This window comes from Poromitra crassiceps (assembly GCF_964638095.1).
Source record: "Poromitra crassiceps genome assembly, chromosome: 1".
In the NCBI taxonomy this organism is placed as follows: domain Eukaryota; kingdom Metazoa; phylum Chordata; class Actinopteri; order Beryciformes; family Melamphaidae; genus Poromitra; species Poromitra crassiceps.
Genome location: NC_139623.1, coordinates 102,742,075 through 102,747,074, shown reverse-complemented (window position 1 = coordinate 102,747,074; position 5,000 = coordinate 102,742,075). Strand labels below are relative to the sequence as shown.

Here is a 5,000-nt window from a genome sequence, read left to right as displayed (position 1 = left end):
ACATGATATATAATGGTAATGGTTTCATGCCTAGATACATGATAGGTAATGGTAATGGTTTCATGCCTAGATACTGATAGATAATGTGTCATGCCTAGACATCGATACTGGTAATGGTTTCATGCCTAGATACTGATAGATAATGTTTCATGTCTAGATATTGATAGATAATGGTTTCATGCCTAGATACTGATAGATAATGGTTTCATGCCTAGATATTGATAGATAATGGTTTCGTGCCTAGAGACTGATAGATAATGGTGTCATGCTTAGATACTGATAGATAATGGTTTCATGCCTAGATATTGATAGATAATGGTGTCATGCCTAGATACTGATAGATAATGGTTTCATGCCTAGATATTGATAGATAATGGTTTCGTGCCTAGAGACTGATAGATAATGGTGTCATGCTTAGATACTGATAGATAATGGTTTCATGCCTAGATATTGATAAATAATGGTGTCATGCCTAGATACTGATAGATAATGGTTTCATGCCTAGATATTGATAGATAATGGTTTCGTGCCTAGAGACTGATAGATAATGGTGTCATGCTTAGATACTGATAGATAATGGTTTCATGCCTAGATATTGATAGATAATGGTTTCGTGCCTAGAGACTGATAGATAATGGTGTCATGCTTAGATACTGATAGATAATGGTTTCATGCCTAGATATTGATAGATAATGGTGTCATGCCTAGATACTGATAGATAATGGTTTCATGCCTAGATATTGATAGATAATGGTTTCGTGCCTAGAGACTGATAGATAATGGTGTCATGCTTAGATACTGATAGATAATGGTTTCATGCCTAGATATTGATAAATAATGGTTTCATGCCTAGATACTGATAAATAATGGCATTTCCAGTAGAAGCACCCACACACGCACCGTGCTGCATCTGTGCGCTGCAGCAGGTCTGCCAGACAGCACGGCGGGGGGCGGGGCTCTGTGACAGGCCCTTGCCTCTGTGTGGTGTTGGGCTCAAACTGTCTCCTTTGACATAAGCTCATCTCCCTGCCTGCTCCTTGGTGGACCCCTGCTGCCATGTCACGAACCAAACACACACACACTGTGACTGCAATGCATGATATGACACCCCCCAATCTCTCCAGCCACTAATGCACAGAAACGCATGCATGCACGCAGACACTAACACAGACATGGCCTGCGCTCTCAGGATGCAGGTCCCGAGAGTCAGAACTGAACTGGGTAAAAACTAAAGGCTTTTAAATTGTCTGCCCCCTCTACCTGGAATGATGTGCAGAAGGACTTGAAACTATCAAATCTCATAACTCTGGGGGAATTCAAGTCAATCTTAAAGGAACACTCTGCCCATTTTCAACCAGCTTTGTATCATTAGAACATCAGTACCGTAAATTCCGGACTATAAGACGCACCGGTCTATAAGCCGCACCTTCAAAGGTGACTATTTTTTTCTTCTATAAGCCGCACCGGTCTATAAGCCGCGGGTGTTTTGATGTTTAATTACCATATGAAAGGGTTCGTGCACAGAGAGGAATGTCGGGAAAGAGATCGCTGTTTGGGGAAGCTCCCATTTATTAACATTTCAACAAAACAAAAGTCAGGTCACTAATCCCCAGACAAAATCACACATTGTGGTATTTTTTGTTTTTTTTACAGTGCACACAGTGTCCGCGGTGTGGTGAAAAGAGGGCAAGAGAGGAAATTAAAACAGAAGTGGATTTATAGTTAGAAAGAGTGCTAAAGAAGAGAGAATTCCGTTTTTTATTTTTTTATTTTAGTTACTCACAGTACTATTGACCAGTCCAACTCAAAAGATATTCGGCAGTTTCACTTTGAGCTCTTGTTCCGCCGCTGGGCACACAGTGTCCGCGGTGTGGTGAAAAGAGGGCAAGAGAGGAAATTAAAACAGAAGTGGATTTATAGTTAGAAAGAGTGCTAAAGATAGTCCGGTCTGGTTATGACGAGTCTCGCTGGGTACAGTACGCCAAAGCGATATCCATTGACTCGATGATGCTGTTGTATGTTGCGCGTTTCTGTTGCACCAACGCGGAGAGGTCCTGCCCGGACGAAAAAGCGCGTACCCTCCCAGGTGAGGGGCTTCTTCCCCGCAGCCTGGAGGATGAGTTGACGGTCGGGCCAGCGGAGTAGGCAGATGAAGATGGCCCTCGGTGGCAGGCCGGGGTCTGGACGTGGCCGAGGCGCCCGGTGTGCCCTGTCCACCTCTGGTGGTTTCTCGCCTTCCTTCAGGTCCAGGATGTAACACAGGATTTTGCCACGAAAGCGTCCATGTCACCGATCTCAGCTCCTCTTTTACATTGATCAGGCGAATGTTATTTCTTTTACTCCTGCTGATTAAGTCATCAACCTGCGTGTGCAGGGTTTCGATTTTGCATTTTATCCATTTTCGGACTCACTGTGTTGTTTTTGTCCTCCAGTGCGCGGATGCGCTTTTCCGCATTATAAACTCTGTTCACGGTTGCCTTAGTTTCTTTAGTGAGTGAGTGGATGGACTTCTGCACGTTTTCAAACTTGTTTTCAAGCTGCTCAAAACCTCTGAGCGATGTCGGACTTAATCGATAGTGTTTCACGGAGTAAAAGTTTAGCCCAAGCGTGTATCTCCAGCCTCCAGCAGGTGAGTCATTTCCTCATTCATGGCGTGATTGCTTCGTCTTTTTCTTTCTGCTTACCTGTGTTGTGTTATGTTATGTTATGTTATGTTGTTAAAAGAGGGCAAGAGAGGAAATTAAAACAGAAGTGGATTTATAGTTAGAAAGAGTGCTAAAAAAAGAGAGTTTTTTTTTTTTTTTTGGAAAAAATCCATAGATAAGACGCACCGTTATATAAGCCGCAGGGGGCAAAAAAGGCCAAAAAACGGGGAAAAAGCCGCGGCTTATAGTCCGGAATTTACGGTAGTATATCAGAAAACTGTAAACGGTTTTGAAGTCTGTCATTTAATTTGACAGTTATTGAGTGTTAAAGTGTGGACCAGTGACATCACTGGTCCACACTAACTCAAATGAATAACTCATTAACTCAAATCAACTTGCAATAACTGTCAAACTAGATGAATGACTTCAAAACCGTTTACAGTTTGAGAGTTGATTTGAGTTAATGAGTTATTAATTTGAGTTAGTGTGGACCAGTGATGTCACTGGTCCACACTTTAACACTCAATAACTGTCAAATTAAATGACAGACTTCAAAACCGTTTACAGTTTTCTGATATACTACTGATGTTCTAATGATACAAAGCTGGTTGAAAATGGGCGGAGTGTTCCTTTAAGAGACAGAGAAATTAGTTGGCCCCCATCAAATTTGCCTCAAACATCGACTTGGACTCAAGAATGATCTGATTAGATTTTGGTGGTCAAAGGTCAAAGGTCAAGGTCACTGTGACCTCTCGAACGCCATTGTCAAGCTTGTTAACGTGATATCTCAGGAATGCTTTGACGGAATTTCATCAGATTTGCCTCAAACATCGACTTGGACTCAAGGATGAACTGATTAGATTTTGGTGGTCAAAGGTCAAAGGTCAAGGTCACTGTGACCTCTCGAACGCCATTTTCAAGCTTGTTAACGTGATATCTCAGGAATGCCTTGACGGAATTTCATCAGATTTGCCTCAAACATCGACTTGGACTCAAGGATGAACTGATTACTGGTGGTCAAACTTCAAGGTCACTATGACCTCATGAACGCCATTCCCAAATTCGTTAACGCAATATCTCAAGAACGGCTTGATAGAATTTCTTCTGATTTGGCTCAAACATCGACTTGGACGCAAGGATGAACTGATTCCATTTTGGTTATCAAAGGTCAAAGGTCAAGGTCACTGTGACCTCTCACATTCCATTTTCAAGCTTGTTAACGTGATATCTCAGGAATGTCTTGATGGAATTTCTTCGAATTTGCCTCAAACGTCCACTTGGACTCAAGGACATTTTGGTGGTCAAAGTTTAAGGTCACTGTGACCTCACACACCCAATTTTCAAGCTCTGTAACGCAACATCTCACGAGCGCCTTGACGGAATTTCTTCCAATTTGCCTCAAATGGCGATTTGGACTGTAGAATGAACTAATGGCGGAGGCATAAGTCCGCGTTGCGGTCGTTCTAGTTTAACAGATATTTGCGGCCTTTCCCGGTAACCCCGTTTTTTACCTCACAACGCTATGCATTGTGGGCAATTCCCTTTCCATAAGTGGCCACAGCTGCTCCCTTACGGTAAGGGGGCAGAAGGGCTCACTCCGAGCCCTCATTCACTTTGCTCTGAGGCCGACCAGTAGGCCACAGCCCAGTGGTTGAGAAACCCTCCAAAATCAGATGGACTCCTCTACAAAAAAGTGAAAATCTCTATTTTCTATTTCAGAGAAGGATTACAAGGTTGGAAGTATAGAATGGGAGGCAGAGGTCAGCCTCAGACCAGCTAGCTAAGGAGGCTCTCCCATATTCCTACTAGAACATCCTGTCTAACAATACAGGCTGTTGTCTAAATGACACACTGTTGTCTAAATGACACACTGTTGTCTAAATGACACTGTGAGTGTGTTCACTGCATTTCTACCCAGCCATCTCCAGAGCGAAGCCCATCTGGAGTGTTCAAGCCACTGTAGCCAGGTTGCTCTCAGGCCAGGTGGCAAACAAGACAGTCCTGTCATGGCCCACCTGCTTAGGCTCCAGACAGTACACTGCTATGGAATCCAATGACTTGCTTACATGGATTTACTACAGACGGTATTGTTTTTCTGCAGCTCCTAAATTGGGTTCAGAGTAGTTATTTCATCCACTCAGTCAGAATGTCATTAGTCAGAACATAATGATTGTTTTAATGAGAAGATGATCCACTCAGTCAGAACATAATGATTGTATTAATGAGAAGAACCAATGGCGCCAATTGAAGATGCAGCAATCTTCAATTGGCTCTGGGGCCATGCAGCCAGCTGCCAACCAAGATCCTTGGCAAATTAAACAAAGATAAAACAGAAACTTAACTTAATATGCTTAA

The 5,000-nt window shown here is 42.8% G+C and overlaps 1 protein-coding gene across 1 annotated transcript in view; it reads left to right on the top strand.

The window, feature by feature from the left end:
- LOC310772414 (roundabout homolog 2-like) overlaps positions 1-5,000 on the top strand; it is a gene marked incomplete at its 3' end in the record, with an annotated part of 203,450 nt that overhangs the window by 167,126 nt on the left and 31,324 nt on the right. The gene's annotated exons all lie outside the window — the stretch shown is intronic.